Genomic DNA, 22,668 nt, shown 5'->3' with positions numbered 1-22,668 from the left:
CAATATTTTCTTCTGATATGCTTGATTATTTAAAACCAAAAGTGGAGAAAAATGGAAGTTGGGAAGATCATGCTAATATTTTCCAGAGATACATGAATAAACACAGGGTTGATCTTCAATTGATGTTTATATATACAAAGTTATAGAGTGTTTATTTACCTCTGTTCTTTTGCTAGTCAGGGGATAAATGGAGTCGTTGTCCAAGTCAATCTCAGAGTGAGTCAAGTGGATCCATGTACCCATTCTGTAATTATTTTCTCTGTTTCAGAATGTAGAGTGGGAATAAATATACCTATTACCATGCAGAATTCTCAGTTGGTTCCCTAACATATCTGCGGAATACCATGGTAGAAAGGATCTCCGGAATTGTCACTTGCCATACCTCATCTCTCACCTCAGCCAAATAGTAATCAAAGTAATAAAAAAAAAAAAAAAATGCATCCCTGTGGGAATTTCAGAGAATCCTTTCATTATCAATGTCAAAGTTGCCTTGGTGGTGATTCTTTATATATCCCCACATAACTCACTTCTGGGGCTAATGAAAATGTCAAGTAAGTCTTATAAATGACTAGATAATTGTAAATTTTTCTAATGGTGATATTTGTCATAACTACTGTTCCATATGGTATCAACAAAATACTGGCATGCAGTTATTGATTTAAGAAATGATTTACATTCAGTACAATCAGTAAAGACATCAGAAGAAGTTCACCTTTATCTCTCAGGGAAAACAGTATACCATTACTCTCTTAGCTCAGGATTTTGTCAGCAATGATGTTCTCTGTTGTGGTATAATCTGCAGGAAATTTGATCATTTTGATATCAGCTTTGATCAATACACTAATGCCATTATGCTAATTGAACCTGGTGAGCAGGACATCGAAAACATCCTAGATACCTTAGATATAAGAGTACCAGAATTTCAGAGAAAGTTCAGGGTTGGGGGGTTGCCACATCTTTGAAAATTCCAGGAGTCCAGTTTTCTGGGCATGTTAAGAGATCCCTTTTGCAGTGAAAAACAAGTTGCTGTTCTCTGAACCACCTATTAAGTTGAAAGAAGAACAGTTGGTGAGAGATTCTTTGAATTTCAGAGGCAAGAAAAAAACAAAAAACAACAGTGTGATTCTCTAGTCCATTTACCAGACACTCTGTAATGTTGTCACTTTCATCAGTACCAAGAGCAAGAAAGGGCTCTGTGTCACATCCAACCTATGGTAAAAGCAGCCCTGCCACTTGGATCGTATGACCCAACAAGCTAAATTGTACTTGTCTAAAGCCTTCAGCAAGTCCCAGTAAGAGAATCACAGTGAAGATTCTCAAATGTTGAAATAAGGCCATGCATTACTATGCTGACAAAAATTTTACCTTTAGTAAAATAGTCCCTATCTTGCTATTGGACCCATGTAGAGGCGGAATGCCTGATCATGGGGCACTAAGTGACTATGAAACCCAAGATGTCCATTATGAAATATATGTTATCTGATACACTCAATCAGAAGTTAGACATGTGAGAAAGCATTCTATTTTAAAATGAAAATTGTATATTGTGAATGTATCCAAGGACGTCTTGAGGGCACAAGTAAATTGCATGCAAATATGGCTCATATTCCAATGGTACCTGCTGTAAATTCTTTGCTGTCTCTCTCTCAATCTAAAATGATGGCCTATGTGCAATTAACAGGAAATAGAGTTAATCAAGTCTGGGCCTGGCATATAGATGGATATGCATGATTTTGTTACCACTGGAAATATAAAGAGTGCCGAAAAAAATGTATACACACTTCAAGAAAGGAAAAATGTATTAAAATTGTAATACTTAATATATACTGATAACAAAAGATAAATATAAGTCATGTTTGACTTCTGCAATTACAAGAGCTGCTCAAAGTAGTTACCATCAGTGTCCAGACACTTCTGATTACAGTGAACTACTGCTTGAGCAATGTTGACTGAAGTGTCTATTTGTATACATTTTTTTTGGCACCCTTGGAATAGAGTCGTATACTATAACCTAACCTACTAATGGCCCTACTGTGGAAAGGAAACTTACCAGTGGGAAGAACTTTGGGCAGCAAATCTCATTGTCTACTTTATCTAGAATGAGAAGTGGCCCAATATAGAGATCCTCATGGATTAGATTCATTGAGAGTGTTTAATGGGGGATTAGGCAATTTGCCAAAGACTTGGAGAAGACAAAATAAACATTGGTTACAAGGGGGTATTCAGAAGTATTTAGAGAACAAGCACAGTGTGACCATGTGTGAGCTCATGGACATTTTCAGGACAGTGTTTCTGGACAGAGAGGTTTATCAATGATCAGGTAGACAAGATGACTCATTCTGTAGATGTCAATAAGCCTCTTCCCACAGATGCGCCTGTGTTTGGTCAATGTGCCTATGTATAATCTGGAGATAGCATAGGGACAAAAGCTATGCAAACACTTAACCACAAGTCCTTTCCTTGCCATGGCTGATCTGATTACTGCAACTGTTGAGAGCAAGACTAACATCATGTACAGCACACTTTCATGTCCTCTACCTGGCAGTGGGTTGATTACATTGAATTACTTCCATCATGGAGGGTCATGCACGTGGCCTTATTGGAATGGATGCACAAATCTGTACATGTTTTCTTTTTCCTCCTACAGAAGTTTTGCCAGCATCACCTCAGAACGCTTTAATCATCTCTAAGATACATAAAGAACATCATCTTTGTCCAGAGAATGAATTTTATGGTGAAAAAAAAAATGCAGCAATGGCCTTCCATTGATGACATTCACTGGTTTTATCATGTGATAGAACTGCAGAAAGGTCTGTTAAAGTGTCATTTACAGATTCTACTGCAAAACGTTTAATTAAGTCAGTGTCATCTTACAGGGTATAATATACGAGTATACCTCAAAACAAAGGCCGATGTAGTCTGACCTCTTTCCGATTTTCCAGTTTTTGAGGGTCCATAAACCAAGAGATGAAGTTGAAGGTGGCCCCTCTAATGATTACACCTACACATTTACTAGAATTATTTTTCTTTTTCCTGTAACCTCAGTCATGCGCTTGGTAGATTTGGGTGTACTAGTGCTCAAGAGAAAAGTAATTCATCTAGGAAACAGCGAAACTGTGATTGCTCCTAGACAATGACTCACTCTTCATGTTATTGAATCAGCATGCTTTTGAGTCACTATACTGGCCAGTATGCTTGATCTCCATAACCTGGGTAAACTGGATTATGGCTACACATCGTGGCAAGGAGGACCATGTCTAGAATCCAGAGATTCACTTCGGGGCAACTCAGTTTTCCCATATTTAATAATAATGACTAATGAGAAACTACAATAGTCTCATGCAGAGAAGACCTATGAGGACTCAAAAATTACAGTAATAGAAGTTTGAGTCATCCCTCTAGAAAACAGAAACAAATAAAAGAAAAGAACTGAGGTATTGATAGAGGGCAGGGAAAGATAGAATGTGTACAAAGAAAGCCATGGTTACTGATTTAGATCTTATTGCCACCTACAAAATGGGAACTGTAGCAGATATGTTGTTTATTCACACTCTCTTTTATTCTATTGTATACACCAGTACTACTGGTGGCTAATTTTCACTGATTTAACCATACTCTGCTTTTATATGGTAGCTGATGAAACATTGCATTTTTCCTTCACTAGGGGAATGAAAGTTTCTTCTTCTAAGTGTATTATAATGATTGCTGCATGGCAAATTAATGTGGCATGACAAAAGCAGTGGTGTACCCACAAGTTTTGTACCTTACTCTTTTCAGCTCTGTGACTAGAGAGATTAACCAGCCTCTATAGACTGCAGTATGTGAACCCCTCTTTCCCTTATTTCTGGGAAAGGGCTAACAGTAATTGAAAAGATGTAAAAGTAGGGCAAAATCAAAGTATGGTATAATTGTCCTTTGCTCTCTCATGCTTCATGGTTTGGCCATAGTTTGAGCAGTGGCTGAATGCCTCTATGACCATGTGTTGTATAGGTCAGCTTTCCTTCCTTGTCTCCTACTCTTAATAGATTCTGCTTCAGCCGTTTTTTCCCATTAGGCCAGTTTTAATAAAGGTGGTAATGCCTTAACATTGTTGGTATTCCTTGGGTACTCACCATCTACGGTGAATTTCTTAATCTACCCAAATTCTATGAAAAGCCCCTTTATTAAATTCTGTTCATGGATATCTTTTAAGTGTGCCATTGATTTATGCCAGTACCATAACAATATAAAGGTCTTTATAATTTATTTCAACTCTCTTATATTTATATTTTAAGTTTCTACAGACAAGATAATTTTCATACAGTGTGGATATAAAATATAATGAAATTTTGAAATTTATATAGCATTATTTAATTAATTCTATGCCCCACACTATTGATTTTAAAATGCTATCCCTTATGATGCTATAGCTAAATAGGGCACTCTTTTGTACATACATAGTATTTAGATTTATTTTACACTGAGACACACAAAGTAATAACCTTATAAAAAGAGGTACATTTTTTAAAAGGAGGAATAATTATGTGGAACTGTTGCTAAGTTGTAAGGAGCATTTATCATTAGTTTAAAGCATAACAACCAAAAGCCTCTAGAAAGTACAACTATGACTTTCATACCCAGTTATGGTTATGTTATTTTTTTTATCTTTTTACAGTAGCACATTATAGAAACTTGTTTAATCTTCCTTGTGACCTTGTAAAAGAGAGCAAACATGTCCTTTCGTCACCTAAAACATTTTGTTCATTTCAAAATGTACACCATGAAACTATGGCTATTTAAACTTTCCCATTGTTTGTCTAAAATAGATTGTGCTGGCAGAGTGTATATTCTGAAAACTGTTTGCTTCGTGTGATCATTATTTCATCTCAACTTTCAGAATGGCGATTTCTAACAATTTCTAAACATTCTTTTGCCAAACAGGTCAAGTGAATGATGCTATTTAAGTATGTGGTTGGTGGGGTATGGGCTGAGAGCAAGGCATTAATCTGTGTGAGGGATAGGCAGAGACACAAAGACTATTACATATGGGATGAGTCAGATTTCACAGAATTGGGAAGCATGGTAATCAGGTGTAAGGCCAAAAAGTCTGTCATTCTTCTTAATGTCAGGGGTAAACTTGACATATAAACAATAGGTGGTTAATTGACACAGATAGGATAAAATATAGTCATTAGGTCAAATAAACTGATTTTCATATCCCACATCTTTTCAGTAGACATAAGAGCATATGAAGCAAATCCAATTATGCCTCTAATTTTCTTAAATTCATCAACTTTAAATATGCCTTTTTTTAGGTCTTTTCATTGCCAGTGAAATCATGTTGAAACCCCACCCTAGCTCCCTCATTTTATTTACCAACATTCCTTTCCACATATTTGTGGTTTCCCATTACTACTCTGATATAAACGTTTCAATATTTTGACAAGCATGTAATTTTTTATTGTTTCAAGCAGCATGTTGAGCTGAATTGCTTATGCAATGTATATAAATCACCATTTGGCTTGTAGCATGCAAAGTTTTAGTCCAAGAGCCAAAGACATGTCAGAATTCACTGGAATATATGAGAACTTGACCAAAAAAAGTTACTTATCTCCACTTTAGCCACAGTGAACAGACTCTGGGCACAGCACACCATTTGACTTCACAACTTTTGCCTTATTCCAATTTCCTTTACTCAGATTGAGTCTATGGCCTACTCTTCACCCTCCATACAAACTCAAGTCACACCCTTTTTTGGGAAGTCTCTGTTCCCCAGGCTGTTCTCTTCTCTGATCTCTCAATTATTTCTTCATGGCTCTATTAGCTCAGGTATCTGACTATGTTATGACTAATCTGTTTAAGCTCTCGTAAGTGAACTTTTTCAGGGTTGGTCTAAAATTAATATCTATAGTCTTGGTACCTAAATTAATAGCTTACCTCCTCGTGAGTGCTCAGAATTGTTTAAGGCGTAATCATTTCAAACCGGGATCATGAATCCATGCAAATCCACTTCAAGACAAAGGCAGTAGCACATTAAACATCTCAAAGTAAACTTTGATTCCAGGTTCCAATGTCTCTACATACTGTTGTCTCCATATGTTTTGTCTTGTATTCATATTTTTCTGTAGGAGACAATTTCAGTCCAAGAGCAGGTCAGAAGGTTTGATTAAGCCCTGTTTCTAAAGGATGAAGGGCCTTTTGAGTCTCTTCTTTTGCTCGGCCCACTCCAAACCCTTTGGAGTGTACTTTTTCTCCTGATGATGCCACCTTGGGCCCTTGAGCCATTCTCTACTGTTTGAGGTGCTTCTATTTCTTTGAAGTGCACTATCTCTTCTAATAAACTACTCTTTCAACACTTTATTTTTGTGTCTCATGCAATTCTTAGCTTGAGAAACCAAGAACCTGGACATCACGCCAACAAAGGCCCACTCTCTGGTAACAATTAGGTGTCCATCTTGTAGTGAGCCTGTGCCTCTGGATGTGAACTTCACAAGTTTTTTAGTATTTTTCTCCCCGCTTAGGTGAGATGGAATGGCTAGAGTGGACCGTAGTTGGGAGTTTCCCTTCCCTCATGTCATTAGGCTTGATAAGCTCAGGTTAATTAGTTTCTCCTGAGGGCAGGCCTTAAGGAGACAAACGTGCTCTGGCGTATTTCAAGATGGTTCATTTCCCCTCCCTCTGCCCCCAAAATGAGGGGACTTTTTTCCACTATTTACTGTGGGAACCCAGTCAAGCTCTGGGTGGTAAATCTTTCACTATTGTGGGGGTCCCCCTGGAGGTTTTGACTCTCAGACTTGTCAGTGCCTCCAGCAATTCGTCAGTTCCAGTTCAGGATTTCGTACCCTGTCTCTGGTTCCAGAGGCATTTTTCTGCTTGTGAATCCCCACTCTGGTTAATTGTGACTCCCTGAATTCACCCGTCTCTCCAATTTTGGAGGCCGAGGTTTGCCCTGTGTTCTCCCATATATATGTATTTGTGGGTATTTATCTCTTGGTATACTTGAGATTTGAGCATTTCATTGTATATAAATGTTGCCTTAAAATATAAATAAATATTACACTCTAGTTAACAAAAATAAAAAAATAAAAATAAAAAATAAATACAATAAAATAAAAAAATAAATAAAAAGGATGAAGGAGGGAGTCTAGAAGCGTAGGTTTTAAGTTCCAGTCCTGCCATTGTTTGCCTAGGTAAACACCTGCAAAAACAACAGCAAATTCCTAGTAACAACAAGTGCATTAATACCATCATCAATAACAATTATAATGGATGGGATGCAATTTGTACTATGTGCTTCAAATTCTGTCAAGCCTATAAACTTCCTAGACTGTTATTCAAATATAAAATAAATAAGTTTGATTGCTTATTAAACATGGTAGGCAGAATACCTTCATTTTTTTTTTTAAATTTTATTTTATTAAATTTATTGGGGTGACAATTGTTAGTAAAATTACATAGATTTCAGGTGTACAATTCTGTTTTCCTATCTAAATTTTTTTTTATATATTAAATTTATTGAGGTGACAATTGTTAGTAAAATTACATAGATTTCAGGTGTATAATTCTGTATTACATCATCTATAAATCCCATTGTGTGTTCATCACCCAGAGTCAGTTCTCCTTCCATCACCATATATTCGATCCCCCTTACCCTCATCTCCCATCCCCCACCCCCCGCCCCCCTTACCCTCTGGCAACCACTAAACTATTGTCTGTGTCTATGAGTTTCTGTTTCTCATTTGTTTGTCTTGTTCTTTTATTGTTTTTGGTTTATATACCACATATCAGTGAAATCACATGGTTCTCTGCTTTTTCTGTCTGACTTGTTTCGCTCAGCATTACTCTCTCAAGATCCATCCATGTTGTCACAAATGTTCCTATATCATCTTTTCTTACTGCCGAATAGTATTCCATTGTGTATATATACCACAACTTCTTTATCCATTCATCTATCGAAGGACATTTTGGTTGTTTCCATGTCTTGGCCACCGTAAACAAAGCTGCAATGAACATTGGAGCACACGTGTCTTTATCTCTAAATGTTTTCAGATTTTTTGGGTAGATACCCAGGAGAGGGATTGCTGGGTCATATGGCAATTCTATTCGTAATTCTTTGAGGAACCTCCACACTGCCTTCCATAACGGCTGCACCAGTCTGCATTCCCACCAACAGTGTATGAGGGTTCCTTTTTCTCCACAGCCTCTCCAACATTTGTTATTATTTGTCTTGTTGATGATAGCCATTCTGACTGGGGTGAGGTGATATCTCATTGTGGTGTTGATTTGCATTTCTCTGATGATTAGTGATGTTGAGCATTTTTTCATATGTCTATTTGCCGTTTGTATGTCCTCTTTGGAGAAATGTCTCTTCAAGTCCTCTGCCCATTTTTCAATTGGGTTGTTTGTTTTTTTGTTGTTGAGTTGCATGAGTTCCTTGTATATTCTGGATACTAGCCCCTTATTGGAGGCACTGTTTGCAAAAATCTTCTCCCATTCAGTTGGTGGCCTCTTTATTTTGTCAATGGTTTCTTTTGCTGTGCAGAAGCTTTTAAGTTTCATATAGTCCCATTCATTTATTTTAGCTTTTAGTTCCATTGCCTTTGGAGTCAAATTCATAAAATGCCCTTTGAACCCAAGGTCCATAAGTTTAGTACCTATGTTTTCTTCTATGCAGTTTATTGTGTCAGGTCTTATGCTTAAGTCTTTGATCCATTTTGAATTAACTTTGGTACATGGTGACAAATAGCAGTCCAGTTTCATTCTTTTGCACGTGGCTATCCAATTCTCCCAGCACCATTTATTGAAGAGGCTGTCTTTGCTCCATTGTATGTTTTTAGCTTCTTTGTCAAAAATTATCTGTCCATATTTATGTGGTTTTATTTCTGGGTTCTCAATTCTATTCCATTGGTCTATGTGTCTGTTTTTCTGCCAATACCATGCTGTTTTGATTATTGTAGCCCTGTAGTACAAGCCAAAGTCAGGAAGTGTGATACCTCCATTATTGTTCTTTTTCCTTAAGATTGCTTTGGCTATTCGGGGTCTTTTGTGGTTCCAAACAAATCTGATGATTTTTTGTTCTATTTCTTTAAAATATGCCATTGGGATTTTGATGGGGATTGCATTGAATCTGTATATTGCTTTGGGTAATATGGCCATTTTAACTATGTTGATTCTTCCAATCCATGAGCACGGAATGTCTTTCCATTTCTTTGTGTCTTCTTCAATTTCTTTCAAAAATGTCTTATAGTTTTCAGCATACAGGTCTTTCACATCCTTGGTTAAGTTTATTCCTAGGGAATACCTTCATTTTTCGATGTTCTATCCAAAACTACTATGGAGTGTAAAGGAACATTTTTTTTTTTTTTTAATTACCTAGGATACCTAAGAGAAAAGTTGAGGAGATAGCATCAGTTGAGAGATGACATTCAAATTTTGTAAAATGATGTGAAGTGGCTAAGTTATCACAGGAGAGAAAGCTGGAATGTATAAAATGACAGAATTAGAAGGCAACAATAAGCAAACCTATTTATGCTGCAAAACCACAGAATCTCAGAAAGTGTAGACACAACACCAGTTCAATAAAGGTGGGGATAAGGGGTGGGAATGAAACCTGGACAAATACTTTAAACTGTTTAAAAACATTTTTTGTTCAAGATCCCCATTTGTACCCCACACAATAAGGTGGCTACCCCTGCTCTAGTAAGGTGGGAAAAGAAAGTCTAGTCTATGGAAAATTAAAACAAATGAGCTCTAGACTTGAAAATATTGACTGAAGTTAAGAGAGACTGAGGGTAAGTAAGAATATTAAAACAGAATTAGGTAAATGTCTTCTTAATAAACTCTGAGATCTCAACCTGCTTCTCTCTCTCTCAGCTTCTAAAACTCTGAAAACCAGGCATATGCTACCAATTAGGAAGAACTCGAGACAAAAAAAATTCATAAATGCTCATATTTATGGATCATCAAATGAAACTACTCAGTGTCCACCAAATAAAGCACATTCGCAATGTAGTCTTTTTCATACCACATATATTCTAATCAATTGTTGGTTCCTCAACTTTAAGTAAGAATGGACAGCTAATACCTTTGAGGAAATCATTGAAGTTTAAAGACAGATACAAAGATAAACACACACACACACACACACACACCACACATACACAACAAAAACATTCTAAGAAAATATGGACAATTTAGAGAGAAGAAAATTTCAAAAACAACAAACACAACATTAACAGTAACTCTAATATCCAGAGAAAGTATGGTATTGTGGTATATAAGAATAGGATATTACGTAATTTTTAAAATGGAATATTCAGAGAATTAAAACATAGGTATTAAAAATTTGAAAACAGTATATTTTAACAGAAATAAAATTTTATTTGAAAAGTTATTAGAAAAAGTTGAGGTTATGACCCAAGTGTAAGAAGAATAACATAGAAAACAGAAAACTAATAAGTAAAGTCAAGTAAATTAGAGATTTAAATTAGGAGTTTCAAAATATGAAAATATTATTAAAAATATCAAAAACATTACAATAAATTTTCCCTCAGTAGAAGTGATATGAGGTTCCAGATTGAAAGGGCCACCTACTAAGGGCCCAAAGAAATTAATAAGAAATTACCCAAAGCTAGTAAAGTTAAATAAATTTAAGGTATACAATTCTGATTAAATCATCTATAAATCATATTGTGTGTTCACCACTGTCACACGAATAAACTTTAATTAAAAAAAAAGAAAAATAAATTACCCAAAACAAGGCATATCACTGGTATTTTTGAATTTTCAAAGACATTTTGAGGGGAATATCTATATCTCTCTATCATGTATCTATCTAACATCAAAATCACATAAAAAATTGGAAACCAGACTAAGACAGCACTATTTCCCAACTTAAAATTCCATAATAAGACAAATTATTCTAATGCAGTACAAAATGAAGATATTTTTAGGTACACAAAACATGTAAATTTTACCTCCCTTGCACATTTCTGAGTTTATTGCGATAGTATGTTTCATCAAAATAAGAATGTAAGTTAAGAAAGAGAAAGTTACATAATTTTATACACAAAATTGCTAATAGTTAAGAGACTCAAAGGGAAATACCAGGGTGACTGGGTAGTAGTCTAGAAAGTCCCCCAAGAGACCTTTTGAGGAAGATGGAGAGCTTCAAGAGGGATACCGTCTAACATGGGGAAAAAATTCTATAATTGCTTGATTATCTGATTATATTAAGCGATTTTCAGATAATTTGGAGACAGAAAAATGCTAAGTAAAATAAATGTTAATGTAATGGTAGAAAAAATTATGGCTTGCTAACTTGCACCAAATGACTGTTGTGTTTTGTGTATGTTGACTTCTAAATATCATAGTGATCTTATAAATTTGGCAATTTTATTATTCTTATTTTAGAATTGAGCAAATTCTATGAAAAGCCAATGCTATAAAATAAATACAATCATGCTACAGTATGTGGTTTAGCAATGAGCAATACTCATATAATTATAAAATACAAGCATGAACTATTTAACAAAAATTATGAAATTGCTAGGATGGAGGTAGAGGAAGTCTTTCTGTGTGAGGACAGGGCATGACATTTAAGAAATATAAGAAAGCTTGTTTCTGATCTTCTACAGAAGGAGCTCAATAAATATTGTCTAAATTTGCAAAACCAGGAAATAGCCCACTTTAAATTATAAATAGGGCCTCCCCTAGGACATGCAAAACACAAGGTAATACTTTTGTGGTGCCTTTTTTGTATAAACAATTTGATTTAAAATGTTTGACAAAGTTCATGGGCCCATGCAAGATATCAAGATTTCATTTATTGCAGATGTAGAGAAGAGGTATTTATTTACATGTTTGTAAGTGTTACAGTGTTCAGGTTTCATCTCTTCCGGTTCAGGTCCAGAAACCATAGCATTGTGTTCTTTATTATCAAAAGTGACGTTGCTGGCTAATTTCATATCTTCCCATCCCCATGACAAAAAAGATAACAATACTGTTATTATTCATTATGCAATGTTCCTTCAGGAACTGTGTTGAAACAATATAGTTCTTGCTCTACAGTTCCCTAATTCCACTTATTTAATGCTGGTAATGCCATTACTTTCTGTGAATACTGGTTTCCAATGAGTCTGAAAAAGCTGCTAGTGTGTTACATTGTTAATGATCACAAATGGAAGTCTTATCTAGAGTACCCAGGAGCATGTGAATAAAAATTAGTTTTCTGGTTTTGTTAAATTAACAATTCAGACTTGTATAGTATAATTGTATAACATCCTTCCACCTGTCTTCTCTGGAATGCTTTAGACTATAACACCCACATTGCTAGGATGTAATGTCTTGATATTAGTCAGACCTTTGCTTTCTACCCACCACCACCAGCAGAGTTAAACGAGGTGCATAGGATGGAAAAAGAAGAGTAGTTCCATTCATAGAAGGACTGTCTGTCTCTTGTCTAGCACAGCTGAAGACTGTCCCTGGAGCACATATCCACTGGAGGCAATTGGAGAAAGATGAGAAGGGCATATTGGTATTAGGTTGGTGCAAAAGTAATTGTGCTTTTTGCAATTATTTTTAACCTTTTAAACTGCAATTACTTTTTGCACCAACCTAATATTATGGGACAATAGTTGTAAGAACCCTTGAAGGAGATGGCACGGCCACTCCTACAGGACTGCCTGGCAGTGGACAGTGCCAGTGGCAAGGGACATACAGAGTAAATAATTCCTGTCACCACCACCACACACCCCACATTTGGCAACTGTAAACCTGAAGTGGTGGGATGGTTGGAACATAGATGGGTGAGATTCATTGTACAGGTGCATATACAGAGCCCTGGCCCAAGGGTCAACAGTGGAGAGTTGCTACTCTAGGGTCTGAACTTGTCCTGTGTCTGACATAAATGTGTCACCCCAAATCAGCAAGTTAGCAACCTCTTGACAGTTCAATCTTACAGGATCCCAGAAATGAAATACTTGCATTGTCCAAGAAGGAGTGATCTGATGTCAGGTCACTTTCCTGGAACTAGAACTATGTTTACCTGGCCTAAGGGTGGTACTGTTCTGAAATATGGAAGCAAATACAAGAAGAAATAGTTAAACAGCTGAAATACTGAGTTGATTTATTCTTAGAGCAGGCCTAGGGAGAAAGGGTAGTCAAGGGATCACTGTTTTTCATAATAAGCCTTTTAATACTGTATTACTTTTAAAATTCTATAGATATATTACTTCTAAAAGAAAATAAAATGAATATATGAAATCAGTTTATTATTAAGATTTTTTTTTCCAGTTCCAAACTGCTGTTTAAACTAAACTTACAGGAAGCTAAATACACTATAAGATGGAAGAAAAGCCCATTGCTTCGAATTTATCTTTAAATTGGTATATTCAAATATATCACAGCTTGTCGCTAAGAAAACTTGACATTAATGACCAACAAAGAGAGCCTATTCGCCTAAAGCAGTCAAATGAAGTAAAGAGGAGAAATCTTGGTATTATTCGAAGTATAAAATTCTTAAGGCCAATACTGGGCTTAAGCTGTGACTCCAAGTTGGCACATCTGCCAGGGTACCTTGCCTTCCAGGCCCTGTCTCCCCTCAGGCACCTCTGCTAGCTGTCAATTAAACACCAGTAATGAGGACACTGATAAGAGCTTAAGAAATGTTCCAGTCCCTTGGGTATTTTCATTCTAATAAGGAGTGTCTTATTAGACCAGACCATTTTAAACCCCAAAGAATTAATATGAAAAAGAACTAATTTTGTCATTGGCAATAAGGGAGCTATTTTGAGGCCTTAGAAACTCTTCATCTACCCTCAAGTTTTGCTTTACAGTTGGCTCATATTGTGAAGCTGACTCCACTCATACACAACCTTGAAAAAAAGGGTCACCAGCCCTAGGTAAAAATCATGGCATGCTCTTAAAATCGGATATTTTGTTTTTTATTTACTTCCGTGCAGCCAAATATGTAAGAAGTATTTTGGTTATGCATATATTATCATTTATTTCAAGGAACCATACAGGCCACCCCTTCCGCATTAGACCTGGCTGAATAAATCTGTATAAGAATACAGCATAATGTTTTGGCTGTGTCTAAGCAAAACTAATATACATAAATATTGTGTGCATGCATGCTCAGAGACATACACACGGTAATACTTCATTAGCTTTGAAGCATTAGAGAAAGGATCATTCTTTATATGTGAAATTCAGGAAAATTAAAGTTTACCTTATATCAGAAATAATTTAAATGTTCTTAGAAATCTCTTTCCAGACTATGTCACCATTCTTTATCTTCTAAAACACTAAAATGACCTTTTAAAATATTTCAATGCCACAATTATTTTAATACATAAGTTGACATATTCATAATGTGCTATAATTGATGCTCTCTGGTACTTGTCCATATGCTAATACTCTAGGTGGTCCCAGATAATTTTACTGTTAATCTCTTTTGTTTATGTTTGTCTTTTTTCTCGCTGGTGGGCTATCCAGTTGTACTTTTCACTTGTCAGTATGTTCTCTTCTAGCTACTAGTTTTTTTTTAAGTTAACTATTTTGTTGAATTAAAATATATTTTACTCTGCTCCTAGACAGTGCTTTCTGTGAAGAAATGATAAACTATTTTTACAGATCAGAACACATTCGTTTTTGTTTTTCTTTTATTATGCCAGATATTTAACATTACTTGATTTGATCTATTTTCAGAGTAATTCAAGCACTGCAGGGTAAAGTCCTGGTAGTAAAACTTCATTTAGTCTGGTCAGTGTGAGAGTACAAATACTCACTGATATTTGACTCCTTTTTCTGCAAGTAGCTGGAGTGCAAGTATGCAAAGGAAGGGCTGAATGTCGAGGAGGCTGACAGTATTCATAAGAGAATTTGAAGATCTCTCTTCATAATCTATAGGATGAGCACTTGTCTTATAATTGCTGAGACTCTGAAGACCTGGTTCATAAGAGCATATGTCTGAAGCTTTATCAGTTGGTAGTTAACATTGATCTTTTCATTTCCTTCTACTGTCATCTCAGCCCTCCCTTCAAAATAAATTATTTTTTGAATGTCTGTTTTAATGGTCATCCCCCACCCGCGTCAAGGTGCTAAGCAATTTCACTTAGGAATTAGAAAACCGGAAGGCAGAAGGCCATTTTAATGATAGTTTATTGCAGGGCCTCATATTTGAAAGGTCCCTGAAAGCCTCCTTTCCAAGCCATCAAGGCAGTCATGTTTGACGTCATGGCTACTCTAGGCATAGCTCTTTGATAGATTAAAAAGTGTTTTTTATCAAATTGACATCTGCTGTTCCAGTGATACAATGTGGGCATTTTAGGCTTGTATTCAAAACAGAAATTGGATTTCAGTACATTGAAAATAATGACCAGGGACAGAAACTGCCACATTAATGACTTCAAATAATCTTTAGTTATACTTCTAGAATAATAGCATTAGGAAAATTTGCTATGATAGCAAAACACTGTTTTACCAGTATAAAGGATAGCATTGATCTTTAACTGACTATTACAAAGGGCTAGTGATAGATCAAGGACTGTGGAAGGGTTTGATTCCACATGTCAGCTTGAGGAATTCCTCAATGGATGTTTCTTTCTTTAGCCTTAAACTGTAAAAAAAAAAAAACTATCCTATTCTCAGTTTATCTCCAGAATCCAGTTACTTCTTAACAATATTTCACTTAGTATTTGTTTAACTGAAGAGACCTGTTCTTTGAATGCTAAAATACTAGTTGGTATAGTTTCCTCTGATAAAGAAAAACCCAACTGATTCAATTGAGTATTACTTAATGAGTTTTTCTTAATTTCTGTTTCCTGAGGCAATTTTAATTCGACTGATATACACTATTTATTTGATTTTGATATAAATATTTGTGTTAATTTCTACTGTGGGTCCATCTCTTCCCATAAAATACAGAACCACAAAGCTTCATGCCTACTCATGAAAATTACATATCAAGTTTTAGACCAGCAAAAATGCTTGTGACTAAATTGAAATTCAAGCAGATTTTTTTTCCCTGTCTGGAATTGGAAGAAATCCAGAGAATGAGGAATAATTTATTGCAATTGGAAACAAACAACAATAAAAAAATGATATATGTGGAAAATGGCCACAAATGCTAAGACCTTGAGTAAATTCTGTCACAGAAGGCATGGCAAGACAATCTGGATTCTGAAGCCTCTTAGTCTTCTGAACAACCTTTGAGAAGGTTCACAGCATTCATGGTTCTCTGGAAAACTTTCTAGTCTCTGAGAAGCTCAATTTAGCTACTATTCCTGGGCTCCCTATAAAATCTGATTGATTTGTCCAGTTTCTTGTGAGGACAGAAAAATGATCAAAATTCCTGTTTATATTTACATTGACCTTTACATAATTCAGAATACAATGAGGGAGTCTATTCCTTGGTTTCAAAAGAACAACAATAACAACAAAAAAACATGATGTTTGAAGGAAATAACTGACTTTTTTTTTGGTAATAGTTTTATTGAGATATAATTTACATACCATAAAACTCAGCTACTTAAAGTGTACAATTCAGTCATTTTTAATGTATTCAGAGTTGTGCAATCACCACACAACCAATTTTAGAACATTGTCATCACCCCCTAAGAAAATACCATACCCTTTCACGGTCAGCTACTATTTCTTCCCATTTTGTTCAGCTGTAGTCAATGACTAATTTGCCTATCCTGGGCATTTAATATAAATTGAATCATATAATATGTAGTCATCTTTTACTGGTTTCTTTTACTTGTCATAATGTTTTCAAAGATCATCCATGTTGTGGCTTGTATCACTATTTCATTCCCTATATTGAAAAATAATTTCTACTGTATGTATAGACTATACTTTGTTTATCCATTCATTAGTTAACAGACATTTGGGTTATTTCCACTTTTTGGCTTTTATGAATAATGGTGCTATGAACATTCATATACAGGTTTTTGTGTGAATGTGTTTCCATTTATCTTGGGAGTGGAGTACTAACTTTATGTTTAAACCTTTGAGAAACTTTCAAACTGTTTACCAAAGTGGCTGTACCATTTTATATTCCCATTAGCAGCATATGGGGGTTTAAATTTCTCCACATCCTTGCCAACATTTGCTATCACTTGTCTTTTTGTTCATAGCATCCTACTGTATGAAGTATTACCTTATTGTGACATTATTTGCATTGCCCCAATGGCTAATGGTGTCAAACAACTTTGCATGTGCTTATTGGCCGTTTGTACATCTTCTTTGTAGAAATGTCTGTTTATTCCATTGATCATTTGAGAGTTTATTATTGAGTTCCAAACGTTCTTATGCATTATATATATATACATTTACAAATAATTTCTCCCGTTCTGCAGTTTGTATTTTTTAACTTTCTTGATAATGTACTTTGAAGTGCATTTTTAATATTAAGTCCGATTTATATATTTTTGTTTTCTTGCATGTGCTTTTGGCATCAGAACTAAAACAAAACAAACCCAAAAAGTTTTAGTTCAAGGTCATGAAAATTTGCTTTTTACTAAGAGTTTTATAATGTTAGCTTTTATAGTTAGGATTGTGATCCATTGAGTTAATCTTTGTATATGGTGTGAAATACAGACCCAACTTCATTTTTTTACATGTGGATATCCAGTTGAACAAGCATTGTTTTTTCAAAAGATTTGTCTTATCCATTTGAGTTGTTTGACACCTTTGTCAAAAATCAATTGATAAATGTTATGGTTTATTTCGGGACTTTTAAATCTATTCCATTGATCTATATGTCTATCCTTTTGCCAGTATCTCATGTCTTGATACATATTAGCTGTAGTTAGCTTTGTAGCAAGTTTTGAAATATGGAAGTGTGGATCCTACAGCCTTGTTTTTTTTCAAGATTATTTTGGCAATTCTGAGTCCCTTGAATTTCCATGTGGATTTTAGGATCAACTTGTTTTAGAAAACAGAAAGTATGAATCAAAACATTGCTCTTGATAATGTTTTCCTCAAAAACTATTAATCAGAAGAAAATATTAACACAGCACTTCAAATGGAATTATGCTTTCTCACTGAAGACTTTTTGGATATGAAAATATGAGTCAGAAATTCAAAAAATGAAACAGTAGAGGATAAAATCATAAAGAAATTGAATGATTATTAAACTGAGGAAAGAAATGTCAGAAAAGGGACAAAAATCATATCAGAAAGAATAAATTGCAAGATGTCTAAGAAGGAATTTATTTGAAAATTTAATGAGAGTGTTAAAGAAAAGTAGGAATGTTACCATGAGAATAAAAATAATTCAAGAAAGGAATAAAGGAGTAAATGAGGTATATGTAAAGAAGATATAACATATGAATACTGGAGTACCTAAAGAGAAAATAAAAACTAAACAGCACAATGGGGAAATATTTAAAGTGTAATCCAAGGAAACTTTCTGAAACTAAAAGAAGACCTAGAACTATGCATTGACAGGGCTCACAAGCAACTGGTATTACTGACCAGAACAATCAATTCTGTGGTATATCCTAATACAGCTATTAACATTAAAAGATTGAAACAATAAATCTTTGGGATAATATGATCAAGTAAATAAGATCAAGTAAAGACAATACCCTTCTGCATTTACTTTCTGTGTTTCACTGATCAAGAAGATAACTGTTGTTTGTGCATCTACCATGCAGTAGAGGTAGCTCAATCCATTTCTTCTCCGTCCTTATCAGGCAGGATCTAAGGAAAACCTGGAGCTCTTGTAACAAATGTCTGAGAATAACCCACTTACTTTTTTGTCATGGAATAGTCGACAGAGATGCTACTATTTTATATTGGAATTTACTTTTTTCTCACTTATATGTAATTAAAAATAAGTGTTCCGATTTGTGATATGCATTTATACACTCTTTTGTCAACTTAGTAAAATTTTTTATCTAGACAGTGCAAAATCTACCTGAATATAATTACCAAGCTTCCTCTGTTCCAGCATAGGCACCCTCACATACTATGCTCCTCACAGAACACCACCTTATAGAGTTTAGTTATAACCGTTACCTATGAATCTTCCCCTACCCCAAAGCACCTAGTGCTTTTAAATCAATAATAAAGACATTTTATTTTAAAATAATTGTCACTGCCTTTCTGATTTTCTTTGTTTCCTGCATATAGGGCCAATGCTTAATTCTGCATATATTCCTCTGAAAATAGGTCTGATCTGGCAACAGGAAAAAACAATCAAGTTTTCTGCCTGCAAGCCAATGCACTCCAAATGTTAACAAAGATCCCTGATTCTATAAATAAGAATTTCCTTACTAGTGGTAAAATTTCTGGAAAACTCCTGCTGTGTAAGCTAGAAGGCTTCAAGCTGAGCTCTTTTTTTTTTTTTTTTTTTTTAAGCTGCAAGTTGCCCTTAGATAAATTACACTGATGACTAAGTAAAACCCAGGTAATGTGAGACTAGAGTACATATAGATAACATTCTTCACGTCATGCACCATTATCAGACTCAATGAAGCATACTTTTAGAGATCAAAGAATAAACCTTGTCCTCACCGCTTTTTGCTGTGTTGAAAATTTTAACTGCTGGTTAGTCTATTTTTAACTTATTTAAATGGAGCCAACTGTTTCCTTTCTCAGAGGGTGCTGAGCTGAAAAATGACTGCCTGGTTTGCACGGTTTTATCACCTAAGGACTCAATGCCCTAGATTTCCGAGGGCAGACCCTGTTTTTAGGACTTACAGGTTTATGACCCGGTTTGTGTTATTTGGCTTCAATGGAGATAACAAGAAACTAATCTTGTTGGAGAGAGAAATCATATTAGCAGATAAAAGATGGAAAGGCTTGAATGAGAATTAGAATTCAGACCTAATATGATAGGCCACAAACAGCTATACTAGATTTTTTTTTTTACTGGAATAGAACACGATAAACAAGTATTTAATTAGAAAATAGTAAATTAGGCAATATTGCATATTTTGGAAAAATTGTGGCGTTGTCATAGTATTAAGGTGTTATGGCTAAAAGACTGATTTGCTACTTTGACTATTAATCATTAGAGGGTCCAAACCTTATGTAAGCTACAAAAAATTGCCCTTGGTTCAAGACCACAGATAATCCCTTATTTATAATCTTTGTTCAACATTTGGCCAGTTTTCAGAGTGGTGCCAGGCATACATAGTGCAGACTCCCAATTAATGTTTGGGGAGCAAATAGGTAAATGAATGCTGGTTTCATGAGTACTGGATCCAAGAAAGGGGCATATCAATGCAAAACCATCTCTAAAGTACATGGAATATATAGACTTGCTCTCAAAAAGCCAAAAACAAAGAAAACTTACAATTAAATTGGGGAGATAAAACACATGGTATTCATTAAAAGCAATAGAAAATCAGGGTAGTAATTCTAGGAATTTTAACACAAACTCTAAATTATTCCATGGCTCTTCAAATTCCTATCAAATATACTGTCTTGCTTATCATTCCTTATCTTTCTTATCAATGTTATTTTCTCACATTTACTTCCATGAAATCTCTACTTCTGCCAGACTAAGTAATTTAGCCATTCCTTAGTAAGCCTTTGCTTTCTTTCCTTTTCATCATTGCTCATGATGTTCTTTCTACTTGGAATGTCTTTCCACTATCTAACAGTTTTAATCTGACATCCTCTTATAGAATCAGCTCAATTCCAATCTCTCCCATAAATCTTTTCCTCTCACTTGCATATTGCAGATGTTGTTTTGAATTCCAATATTAATCATTTGTGCTAATATTCACGTGGCTTATACATATATGTACATATGTATACATGTATATATATGTATATATATACATATATATTTGTTTTTGCTAGTTCATACTTCAATAATTGGACAATATTTGTGTGTATTTATTTCATTCCTTCAATAAAGAGTTATCAAGTCGGGTACTTTTCTAGGCACCAGAAGCACAGCATTGAACATAAAAGACAAAATCTCTGACTTCATAGATCTTGTATTTTGTTTCTTTTAAAATGCTAACATGTCTTAAGATACTTAAATTAACGCATAACATCAACATTAAAGTACTGACAGCTTGTTATAATGTAATACATCCACATTTCATTGCAACTCCTTTGCACAGCAATCTCTTCAGAAGAGTTTGTGTAGAAAAAATTAGTTTTGACATCCTGAAAGAATCCTAACTGTGAGATGTGCTCAGGCTGAGATAAGCTGTCAAGAGAGCGTAGGGATATCCTTTGTGAAGTCTCCTTTCAAATGTTTCAGGGAAACAGCTCAAAAGTGCCTTTTAGGAAGCAATTCTGCTTTGGTGGGCTAATGACCTAATAGAGGGAAAGATGTTTATGTCAGTCTTTAAAACACAGTCTTAACATCTAGCAGTTAGAAAGCAGAGGTTATCTATCTGTTTTACTACTAAATCCCTAGAAGTTGGCACAGTGCTGAGGCATAGTAGATGCTCAATAAATATATGTTGACCAAATTAAATTTTCTTAAACTCTTTTGCCTATCATTTTTTCATTGGAATATTTAAATTATAAATGTTAATAATGGATAGTTTTTTAAATTCCATTAAACAGGTTTTTTACTGTACAATTGGTACAAGATTCTGCACTAGCAGTAGAGTGCTAATTTTACTGAATCTTTAGTAATGCTTACTTTCCTTTTAACTCGTTTTTCTTTTATCCAAAGAACCATTAAAAAAGTTTTAGGCAAGGTAGTGAAGTGATTATATATATATATTACTTGAGTGCTAGGTAGAGGCTAGAAGGGAAGGTGTGATGGTGTCTAGAATATAGGTTATTTCTTCTGTATTTTGGTGACAAATAATGGTTTCTACCAGTATCTTGATAGTAGAGAGAAAGGAGAATTGATGGTGCTTAATGTGTTGTGTGTTTAGACAGTACAGGAGAAAAAGATGTCTGACATGATTCTGATATGAAATTCTGAAATTCTGACATAATTATTTTGAATATATGTGACTATTGAGCTGAAGCCTCCTAATTTCCATAAATTCAAACGTTCTCTTTCTTGGAGTGTACTTGTTGGGTTATGGGGTGTGGGCATATTCACCTTTCTAGGATAACATCATTTTCTACCCCAAAGGATTACACCAGTTTCAATTTCAGACAGCAGTATTTCAATTGCCCCTTGTGCCAAATTCTTGACAACATTTAGTATTATTAAACATTTCATTTTTACTTTTCTGGTGGGATGGGTATAAAGTCGTATCACATATGGATCTTAATTTGAATGTCCCTATTATTAAAAAGGTTATGTGCCATTTTATATACTTATTAACCATTTTTTTTGTAGACATTAGCAATTTTTCTATTTAATTGCAGATAATGCCCGGTTTCTGGTTTCCCTTTTCACCATTTTATGGTATCTTTTAATGGAAAAAAGCATATATATATATATATATATATATATATATATATATATATATATTGGAATTAGCAGTCTCTCATTTGTGTTTATTATTTTATATTTTGTTTCAGAAAGGCTGTCCTATCCTTCAGTGATATTCTCTCACATATCTTCTAAAAGTTTTAAGTTTTTCTTTCACATTTAAATAATTAGCATGTACTGAAATAATTTCTGTGTGTGATGTAAATTAGTGATCTAATTTTATTTTTTACACTAAGATAAGCAGCTATGTAAGTAAAGTGTATCAAATAGTGTCTGATGATCTAATACTACTGGCAAATATCTATATAGGA

The sequence above is a fragment of the Rhinolophus sinicus genome, chromosome 14, assembly GCF_057876585.1.
Source record: "Rhinolophus sinicus isolate RSI-liver-muscle chromosome 14, RSI-T2T, whole genome shotgun sequence".
NCBI classification, from domain to species: domain Eukaryota; kingdom Metazoa; phylum Chordata; class Mammalia; order Chiroptera; family Rhinolophidae; genus Rhinolophus; species Rhinolophus sinicus.
This window is presented reverse-complemented; position numbering follows the sequence as displayed.